We start from the raw sequence: 12098 nt of genomic DNA on the forward strand, positions 1-12098 counted from the left end.
GCGTTCCACATAAAAATGAAACAATTATTTTTGATGAGTATTTTTTGATATCATGAAGTTTTGAAAAATTGTGTAGGCCTACAACTTTTTGATGTCGTAACAATGTAGGCATAAGTATAATATTACAGATAGAGTGCCAATAGAAAGTAGCTGAAAGTATTAGCGATTATTTTTTTCTCAGTCGGCGTGCAGTAAGGTGAGAGATTTGACACCAAAAAAGGGGAAATTGGGCGAGAAAGCCAAAAAGGGTGCCTTTTCATCAGACTAGGGAACATTTTATCAAAACTGGGGACATTTCCATGAGACTGAGAAAATATTTGGGGGTAAACTATGAAAGTTGACACAATTTTGATATAAAATTATTCGCAGGGGCATCAACTTTCAAAGTGACCATGCTGACGGGTAATGTGCCTGCCAGGTACCCAGCAAACACAAAACGTTTTTAAAACGTTTTAAATAAGTTATATTTTGGGTTTTGGTTTAGGTAAAAACGTTTTAATAACATTAAAATGTCGGGTTATATAAAGGTCATGAAATCGTTTTAAAACGTTTTGTATGAAAACACACTACAACAATATTATTAAAATGTTTTCGAAATGTCATTGTAAACTACTTTTGCAAACATTTTTGGCAAAATATTTTGTCAACACTTAAATAACATAATATTAAAATATTTGCACCCAGCAAACACAGAAATGTTCTTAAAATGTTTTAACAAAACGTTTTAATAACATTTAAATGTCGGGTTATATAAAAGTAGGTATAGCACACACAAAATTCAATTACACAGCAGGTCTACAAAATTAGGCGCATTTAAGAGATCTCTGAAAAAGAAAAAGAATGGTGAAAAAATCATCGTGATCGGGCTTACGGTTCTTGAGATATTGTCATTTGAAGTTCGGAAAAAATGACCGAAAACCTGCCACCGAAAGCCATTTTGGCCAAAATGAGATTTTCTCAAGTTCAAACACCCTAAAACTAAAATTATACAAAAACAATGACTGAAAATCACAGAGACAAGACACTTTTCATAGGTTAATACATATGTAATAAAATCAGGTGTATTACTAATCCCATTTTTGTACAATACACTCTCGGATATGCCAATTTATGCAAAAATCACAACTGCAAACGAGAAAATCATGAAAAAACGACTAAGTACAGCTAATTAATATGCGTAAATTGAATATCTGGACTTCTACAAGTAGTTCAGTGATGAAACTTGGTATCATGATTACTTGTGCCAAGATGTATCTTAAAATGTGCAATTCAGCTAATTATCTCATTAAATATGCAAATTAGCTAATTACATATTCAAATTTCAAATATGCAAATTAAGTATGATATATCGGCACTTTTTCAACATGAATGTAATCCACAACATATCTATAGTATGTTTAAATATATCTGAACACTTTACACCACATGAAACATGAATATTGTTGTCAATTTGAAAGAAATAATTTATTTTTTAAGTTTGAAAATATAACATGGTAAATGATCACCTAATTAAATATGCGAAAAACTTTGTTGAGCCACTAACCAGTAAAGAAATTACATATCATCACAGAATTGGTCAACAATCATAAATAAATATGCCAATACATTCACAAGATGTTAAAACTCCAAAACATTTGGCAAATGCAAATAATTTAAAGTAAAGAAAGCCCTTGATTGCCTAATTAAATATGCGAAAACACAACATGGTCCACAGGCCAGCAAATTCAAATAATTCAACATTTTTATTTCTTGATTATGCTGAATTTGTATAGACAGCTGATGGATTCATACATTTTCATTTCTGGATTGTATTGAATACATGTGTAAACAATTACATTATTTGCATATGCAAAGCCGATTAATTAGGATTCATTAAAGTTCTTTCCATAATGGATTCATTGTCAGATAATTTCCAATTTCCATCGGTGCAAAGGTTGGTCTTGGCAGGGTCATCAATATACAAGTGATCTGAAATGACACAAAGAAAAGAAATAATAAATACCGTATGTAGACCTATGTCATGGTCTTCATGGAAGTCATTATTAATTAACAACATATTTTTCCTTTACAAAATACAATGTACAGAAAACACGTTCACAAATTCGGCTTGAATTCGGCTTGAATCCAAGAATTCGGCTTGAATCCAAGAATTCATTCTCGTAAAGATTCTCGTCAACAAAATTGCAAGAATCTAAATGGATTCTCATAAATATTTCAATTTATCATACAAAGTTATACGGTGAGATTCCATGGATTCTTGCGAAATTCCACTGGGAGAATTCTCGCAATTGGTTGCGAATTTCTGACCCTGGAAAAAATTTTCCATAAAAATAAATCAAAGTGATGAACAAAATATTTTTGATCAAATAAAATTAATTTTACTGAAGATGACATTTTTCAAACTCATTATTGTTCCCTTGAAAAATTAGGAAATGTGATAGGCCTATTAAATCTAAGCCATGATATATTTATCTACATGTATTGGAACTGGATAATATTAAAATTATACACATTAAAAACTTCCAGTTATTTTGCCAAAACAGCACTAGAATTTTTAAAGTTTTCCCTGTATTTAGCTGGAACTCTTCTATGCAATTCTTTTCCTTTGGAGTAAGCGCAATCAGTGGAACAGCCACAACAAAGCACTTCCACATACGCACAATACACACGTACATGTACATGCTAGCATACTCTTCCATGCAACAAGTTGTTGGTCGCAGTGCTCTTTACTTTACATACTCCCTAAAATATGCATGTTTAAAATATGTGCTGGTTTCCTCATTTATTCTACCATTATTATGCCTCTGATACTCAAGTTATTTATTACACGTGTTATAAATATGTTTAAGTACATAAAACAATCAAAATATCTTACCAAAATAAGTCCGATCATGCACAAGATGGGTTATTTCGTCGGCCGACCAGCCTGTCAAATGAAGAATTTGTTCATGCACTGGGGCATGGCTTGGCGTCTTCAATCAGTTGAGTGAAAGTTGAACTGAAAGTTCTCGCGCATTTTCTGGAGTGTTACACTCAATGTACACAAAATATGAGTAGATCACAGACAAATATGGTGTTTATACTTCTATAATATAGTTTCATCTAGTCAAAACGGTCAAAAATTAAGCAATTCTGGGCAAGTTCACAAAATTCATTTGAACGATCGTAACTCCAAAAATATTTGTGTTGTCCAAAAGATGAACATATGGTCATGTAGAGCAGGTCACAGGCTACCATATATGGTAAGGGTTTCTCTATATATGGAGTGTAACACACCAGGAGAGTCCATTTTAAAAGAGGGGTTTTTGCAAAACTGAGTGGAGCTCTGTGAAGGCTGGTGATTACGGCCATTGAAGTGACAATTTGTGCCGTGCATGAAAACATGGGTGCGGTAATAATTTTTTTTTAAATACTTCTGGAGTAATTACAATAATAATATTTAAAGGTAATAACAAGGACATATCAAGCTAAATAATGTTGAAATGATTATGTTTATAGCTACTTTCGTTTTCTCACAATGATTGTTGAAACATTGACTTGAATCAAGTGAAAATCTGTTTTTGTGCATGATTGCAAGGTTGGCAGGTTTTACTGTGTGTAGTGTGCTATGCCTAATAAAAGTCGTGAAAACATTTTAAAACGTTATTGTAAATATTTTGGGCAAACATTTTGTTCAAAATATTTTTTCAACCTCAAAATAACATTCTGTTTAGAATGATTTGTACCAAGTTTTCAAAAATGTTTTTGGAATGTTATTAAAACGTTTTTATACCCTTTATATAACCCGACATTTAAATGTTTTCTGTAAAACATTTGTGTTTGCTGTGCAGTAAATTGCCAACAAATGTTATTTAATGTTATGAAAACGTTTTATACCATTAATGTACCCTTTATATAACCCGACATTTAAACGTTATCTGACAACCTTTTATAACCTTTTGCGAATGATGTCAAAAACGTTTTAGTATTTTCTGTTTTCAATTTTGATTTGTACTTTATCCACGCGGTTGTTCTTCACCAGGATGCCGAGTGAATTGTGGGATAGTTATTTTCAGCTCCTCGTTTAGTCTCCCTTTTCACTCCTACACTAGAAAGTGAAAAACAAACAAATCTCAGGATTCGCATATTCGCGGTGTTGATCAAGCTGCTCTGTGACGAAAACACCTTACTGCGAAAAATATGATAAAATTACAAAGACATCAGCCAAATGAACTTTTTAAAATTTAAAATATCGTAATTATTATTATTACTTTTTGACCGGAATTGGTTACCCGATACAGAGTGGAAATTATACAAAGTATTAGACGCCCACCATGCCACGCTTGTTAATGCTAGTCATGAACTCTGTACAAAGGGTATTATTGGTCAGATAGTTCGAGTTATAGAACTTATTACCAAATGAAAATTTGTATAGGCTACAGTCAAACTTTTTCATTTTACTTTTAGCATTTTTAGGAGCAACTTTATTTATAATCCCGGTTAGGCGCCATCTCTATATAATCATATAACCCTAATTTTTTTCTCCTATTTCTAAATACTAACCCTATCCAAAATTATAAATTTAGCAGTTAAAAAAATGTACTTATAGACTTCACAAGGCTGAAATACACAGGCCTGTAAATACACAACTAGACGTTTGAATTTAAGCATCAGTTTGAACCCTGCCATATGTGTTCAATTTTATTGGGCAATATCAAAGACTCTATATACAAAATCTACCATACTTGTGCACCCGTTAACGCGATCATTTATAGTGCACAATGGTAGATTTTGTATCTAGGGTCTTTGATATTGCCCAATAAAATTGAACGTGTATGGGCCGATACCCGCCATGCTACTCTAATTGCCGATTTTGGACGCAAGCGTCGAGAATCGGCATTTGCGTCGAAAATCGGCTTGAGCAGATTTAGGACAGAATTAACCAATTGGGAATGGGTATGACCAATTCCTTTGTCTATTGATAACTCAAAATCTGATTAACATGCGCGGAATAAATATAGGCCTAATTGTAAAATTTATTATTTAAAGAGCTGCTTTGTTAAACCAGAGAAGTAAAACACTTCAAACGGCCATGCTGCTTCCGTGGAATTTAAGTTTACCGGTACTTGATGGTATTCCAGGGATGCACTATTTAATTTTCAGGGGTGGGGGCATGGGAGATTGGGTCGGTTGGGTTTTTTATGTTTTTGTATTTTTTGACTTCCAATTTTATTGTATACCTTTATGCAGAGTTGGGTGGGGATTATGTTTTTTTTATTCATCAGTGAGGCGATTTGTTTTCGTCTCAGTAGTGGGCGAAGTTTTTTTAACACTGTCATGCCCATCAAATTGTGCGCCTCGTCCCACAAATGGGTTGTTAAACTGATATACTGATTTTGTTGATTTTTTTTTTGTTAAACTTTTTGTCTGCGGGGAAAACGTATAATTTGTAAATGCTGAATTTTGTGCTGAAACGGTAATCTAGCATAATTTTTAATTAGTGTATTTCGTATGAAAAGATTGTACGTGCTGCTATGCTGGTTTCATGAGCTATATTAGTCCCGGGGGTTAGTAAGGCAAATGAATGAATATAGCTAATAGTAACTTGACCACAAAAACACTTCCTATAACCAACACTATAGACATGCCCTGTTTTCCTTCAGTATGACGTAGTTTAAAAGTTGAATTTGTTTGCTTGCTTGTTTTTATTAAAGGAAATACCAATATACTCTTCTTGAGGGTTGGTTATTAGGTAAGGGTGGCAAAGGTGACGAAGAATATCAAGATAAAAATACACTCACTGTAGTAATTCAAATTGATTAAAAATGACTAATGCAATGAATGTGAATGAGTGATTGAATGAATGATTGAATAAATGAATGGATGAATGAATGAATGAATGAATGAATGAATGAATGAATGAATGAATGAATGAATGAATGAATGAATGAATAAATGAATGAATGAATGAATGAATGAATGAACGAGAGTGGTTGATGGAAAGCTATGGAAATGAAGAATGATTGCGTGCGTGAATGGAGAATGAATGAATTGCACGAATCAACGAAATTATGAATGATTGAGAGTGGTTTATTAAATGTATATGAATGTATAAAATTAGAGTGAGTGAGAGTGAGTGAGTGAGAGAGAGTGAGAGAGTGAGTGAGTGAGTGAGTGAGTGAGCGAGTGAGTGAGTGGGGGGGAGTGAGTGCGTGAGTGAGTGAGTGGGGGTGTGAGTGAGTGAGTGAGTGAGTGAAGGGGTGAGTGGGGAATGAGCGATGTCGTTAAACTAAACATGCTATTCAAACAATGGTTCAATTCTTCTGTATTTGATTTTTTGGATTCTTTTCAATATACTTGAAAATAATCAAATCTACACACATTCTAGGGGTTATATTACAGGACAGAGATAGCGATCCAGGGAATTGCAAGAACGTCAAAATGGTTCTTTCTGGCCTTTACAGAACCTTTTTCATGTTTAAAATGGTTCTTTATGGTCTTTTGCAGAACCCTTTTTGTTCTTTGTAGAACTACTTAAGGGTCTACATGCAGGACAGCTTATGAACTTTTTTTTTAACCTTCGTCAATTAAAGGAGGACGGTCAAATTTTATTTGGTTTGAAAATGGATTTTTAAAAATATGTTTACAATCCCCCCATGTCAATCTACACCAGGCACAAAAAGAAACTCGTCAGTTATATTCATCCTTGCTGTTCAATAACTTGATAATTTTGGATTATTCTGAAATATACATTTCCTAAACAAACATGACAAATCCAAAATAAAATCAACACCGTCCCTTCGGTTTACAAGTTATCGCACTTTTGAATTTGTATCTAAACGCTTTCTAAACACAGTATACCCCATCCTATAAAACACCATGTTTAGCGTGTGTTTATATTATACATGTTAAAATGTCAAACATCAACCTGTATTAACCCGGGGTATTAACCTAATAAGAAGAGCTAAACAGTAGTGTTTAGATTATATACATGGCAATATCTAAACATGTCGTTTAGCTAAACCGTAGAGCTGTATCAATTCTTAGGCGTTTAGCCGAATTGTACGGTGTCTGATCTCCGCCAAACTCCCCCTTTTATAATTCATATCCCCAAATTTTTAGTTTTCCCCCTTTTTTGCGAAATGCTTTCCCCTTTTTCAAATATTTCCCCTTTTAACTTTCCCCGTTTTCAAATAGTTTCCCCTTTTCGACTTACCCCTTTTCAAATAGTTTCTCCCTTTTCGACTTTCCCCCTTTTCAAATAGTTTCCCCCTTTTCGACTTTCCCCCTTTTCATATAGTTTCCCCCTTTTCGAATCCCCCCTTTTCAAATAGTTTCCCCTTTTTTAATTTCCCCCTTTTCAAATAGTTTCCCCGTTTTCGAATTACCCCTTTACAAATAATACCCTTTTTATTTTCACCCATTTTGTAAAATTAATAGTTCCCCTTTTTACAAATAATCCCTTTTAACTTTCCTCCCGCTTTTCACAAATAGGTTCCCATTTTAAATAGTTTCTCCTTTTTAAATAATACTCCTTTTTGTTTTTAATACTCCCTTTTTGTTTGGGTACTCCCCGTTTTTCCGTGCGTAGGCTTTACCAGTAAGCCTGGACCCTGGAGCCGGAGAGTACCGTGCACTCACTAGAGCTCATTTCGCTACATCCATTATTGGAAAGGTGTTCTACATGAATTTGGATACCAACGTAGGTAGATTTATAGCCTGTTGTGCAAGCGCCGCTAAATTCAATGGGTTAGGGATCCGTCAACTTTTATGCACGTTTATAGAGGGGCTGTACAAAGAGCAAATCCGATATGATTGATAAATCAAATGATGTTCAGAATGTTAAACGGGTGAAATGGCATGCATAAATATTTATGCTGGTCAAATTCATAGCAATGATGTTTGAAAGTCTGTGAAGAACTTGTCTATAAACAGGAATATGTCAGAGACAACAAACAACTGGCTGCCATTGTTACAGAAGCCTAGATAATAAGAATTGTTTGTGCTATATAATTATTCAAAAGGTTTTTTTTTAAGTTAGCACCAAAGTTTAAAACAAGCGGTCTTAACAGTGAAATGACAATAAAGCATACATTTATAAAACGGGCCTGGACAAAATGGGCATTGCATATTTATGACAAGTGTGGCTGTGTGATTTTATGCAACTTTATTTTTAAGCCAGTTCCGAGTAATTTTCGCTATTCTTTGTTTGTCAACAATCCCGTTAACAATAAAAATGTGCTTTCTAATCAAAGGCTCTATGGCGTATATTCAATTGACCAGACAAAGTGGTGCACGCCTCAAAAATCCAAAAAGAATTAGTAGGCCCTATATGTTAGATGAAGAATTAAGTAGCAATTAAGGGGCACTACACCCTGCCCAATTTTGTGCCTATTTTTGCATTTTTCTCAAAATTATGGCGCATTGGGGACAAGTAAGATATGTATATTATAGGGGCAAGGACTACAACTACTGCACTGGAAATTTTATTTCAGCACAGCCAACAGTTGTGGAGTTACAGTCAAAAATGAAGGAAAACCAATATTTGATCAATAAATCAATAACTACTTGCTTTGTGTTGCTGTATTTTCAGTACAGTAGTTGTAGTCCTTGCCCCTATAATATACATATCTTACTTGTCACCAATGTGCTATAATTTTTGAGAAAATTGCAAAAATAGGCGCAAATTGGACAGGTGTAAAACCCCTGCCTAGTCTTTTTAAAAGTCGAGACAAGTCCAAAATAATAACGATTAATAAGCCAATCTAATTGATTCGAATTCCAATCTCCTGGCCTTTTCCTGGGTCTTTATTTAGTTGCATGATATAATTCAGATTATGATTTTTCTTAAATGTAGATCTATATCCTATAGAATTCATAAATTACATAATAAGTATCATTTTATTCATTTTATTTAGCTCAAGAATTTGTATCAGACAATCACGTGCTTTCAACGTGTAGGCCGGACCTATTTCAATATCGAAGTACATGGGACGTGAATGCACGGTACTATAGATGGTCCGTGCCTACTGGTAAAGCCTACGCATCGTGAAAAGGGGAATAAAAAAGGGAGTAAAAAAAAGGGGAATAAAAAATAAGGAGAAACTATTTTAATGGGGTAAAATCTGTAAAATGGTATTATGTAAAAGGTGAAAAGAAAATTCGAAAAGGGGAAACTATATGAAAAGGGGAAACTATATGAAAAGGGGAAATTCGAAAAGGGGAAACTATATAAAAGGGGGAAATTCGAAAAGGGGGAAACTATATGAAAAGGGGGAAATTCGAAAAGGGGAACTATATGAAAAGGGGAATTCGAAAAGGGGAAACTATATGAAAAGGGGAAATTCGAAAATGGGGAAACTATATGAAAAGGGGAAATTCGAAAAGGGGGAACTATTTGAAAAGGGGAAAGTCGAAAGGGGGAACTATTTGAAAAGGGGAAAGTCAAAAGGGGAACTATTTGAAAAGGGGAAAGTTAAAGGGGAAATATTTGAAAAAGGGGAAAACTGAAAATTTGGGGAGATGAATTATAAAAGGAGGAGTTTGGCGGAGATCAGACACCGTAGAATTGGTACTATTATCTACATGTACCTTTTTCAGACAAGAAAAAAGGTTTTCATATTTTCAAACCTATTCTCCTACACATTACAAATCCAAAATAAAATCAACACTGTCCCTTTGGTTTAATTACAAGTTATACTTTAATTTTAGTGCAGGCCTGATAATAAGGCAACTTGATAACTACTCTGGCTCAATATCGGGACAAACTCAATAAAAAATGCATTGCAGTGGATCTGGATGTCTTCTTTTAGACCCATTTATAACAATAATTCACTTTAATTATGGACAATTAGTGTGAAAAAGGCTGAAAAAGCGGGCATTTATTGAACATGATCTAGATATCCCTTTTTATTATTGAAAAATGAAAGATTGTGTTAATTTTAATGCGCGAAATTTATCTTCATTATTGCCAATTTAGTATTATAAATGTGAGTTTTTGCTGCACGCGGAATTTGTTCAGCATGATTCATATATGAGCAGATTTAGCTAGGCGTAACTTTGACTGGGAAGGACTTCGCGCATTGTTGATAAATTGCATATTGTATGAGCCTCCAACACATTACAGTTGATGGATTGCAGACATCTCGCGGACTCCAAATACCAGGACAGAATTAATCATTGACAGCGAAACTAAATTTTCTAAATCCTAAGAGAAGAAAAAATAAAGCAATAATTACCCTGCAAACCCTCCTTTTCAGCCCTACAACACCGTGTTTTGGGCCCAAAATAGGGTAAAATTGCAACATTTTGCTCGCTCCGCGCGCACTGAAAAGCAAAATTTACCCTTTTTATATTTTTAATAGGATAACATAATCTTAAATTGAAATTGAGATGCGCGCTTCTCACGCAACTGTAACTGTAAAACCTGACAAATTATGTTTAATGCTTCCACCGCCACTGGAATAATTCAAAAGCTTTGTATGATCATCTTATTTTACTTCCTTTCGCCCAGTTTAAGGTCAAAATAATTGTCCTCATTTTGGCCAATTTTAGCATTAAAATTGCATATTTGTCTCAGTAAAGTAATTTTAGTAGCGGATCAGTAGGCCCGATTTGAACATTTTCGGGCTCCCATCAACCCCTCCCCTCTTCACACTCACCACACGCACACACACCGGGCTGGTCCCCCCCCCCCCCAGTGCGCCCATGTATCCAAGTCTACGTTAGGTCACATAATTATGTCACCAAAATGAGTGAAAACCTCAAGTCTAAGATTACCAGACTGTGCAAAACATTTTTGGCAATACTCACACTGAAAGGGTTTATCTTTGGTGTGGGTTCTGATGTGGCGTCTGAGGTCTTGCCTTTGGGCAAAACGTTTCTCACAATATTCACACTGATAAGGTTTGTGTGTTTTGTGAGGCCTTGCCTACGAGCAAAAAATTTCATACAACATCCACACTGATAAGGCTTCTCTATATTCTGGTGAATTTTGATATGCTTCACAAGGTCACCTTTTTGGGCAAAACATTTCTGACAGCACCTACACTGAAAGCGTTTCTCTTTAGTGTGGATTCTGATGTGTGTTATGAGATTACTAGACTGAGCAAAACATCTTTGACAGTACTCACACTGAAAGGGTTTCTCTTTGGTGTGAATTCTGATATGTTTTTTAAGATTACTAGACTGTGTAAAACATTGCTGACAGTATTTACATTGAAAGGGTTTCTCTTTCGTGTGAGTTCTCATATGCTTCACAAGGTTACTTCTTTGGGCAAAACATTTCTCACAATACTCACACTGATAAGGTTTCTCTCTGTTGTGGTGATTTCTGATATGCCTCACAAGGCCACTTTTGCGGGCAAAACATTTTTGACAATATTTACACTCACAAGGATTCTCTTTAATGTTCAAACAATTTTCACACCGGTACCATAGCTTCCCGTGGTTGTTGAATAGCCCTTGCAGCTCACCTTTTTTTGACAAACTTTTCTGACAGAATATACTTTTGTATCTACGAGCCCGCACATATTTAATCAGATGTCTGTTCACATGAGCTTTCAATTTGTCCCAGGAATATAGCTTGAGTCTGCAAAATGCACAAGAAAATGGCTTCAAGAGTTTCATTGCTAATACTGATGTACAACTTGAGATGAATCCAAACAACACACAAGATCTACATCAAGTTACTGTATCAGACCCACCATGGAAAGTCCAAAGACTGAAGTACTTGAGTGGAGCAGCAAGCGATACAAGAACACAACTTCCACGGGCCTCTGTCTTAGCCCTGTTACTCTTTCCAATTTCAGATTAGTTTCCAGCTTCGGATTTATCAGTTGATCATCAAAATCCCTGTAAATGTTAAAACATTAATAAATGTTTGGTACTGTTGTCTAAAAGGCTCTTTTCAAACTTAAGGAGGCTGGCATTTTCTTCGGAAAGGGGGGGGGTCCCAAATATACTAGGGGTCACAATAAATGTTTGGAAAGAAAAATAGGTGGGGGGTCACAAAATTTTTGATGACCAAAATATAGGGAGTCACAAGATGACCACAGATAGTGTGTTTATTTTATTCAAAAAGACTGATTTCAATACAATTTTAGCCTGTTTAAGGGGAA

This window comes from Amphiura filiformis, chromosome 7 (assembly GCF_039555335.1).
Source record: "Amphiura filiformis chromosome 7, Afil_fr2py, whole genome shotgun sequence".
NCBI lineage: Eukaryota > Metazoa > Echinodermata > Ophiuroidea > Amphilepidida > Amphiuridae > Amphiura > Amphiura filiformis.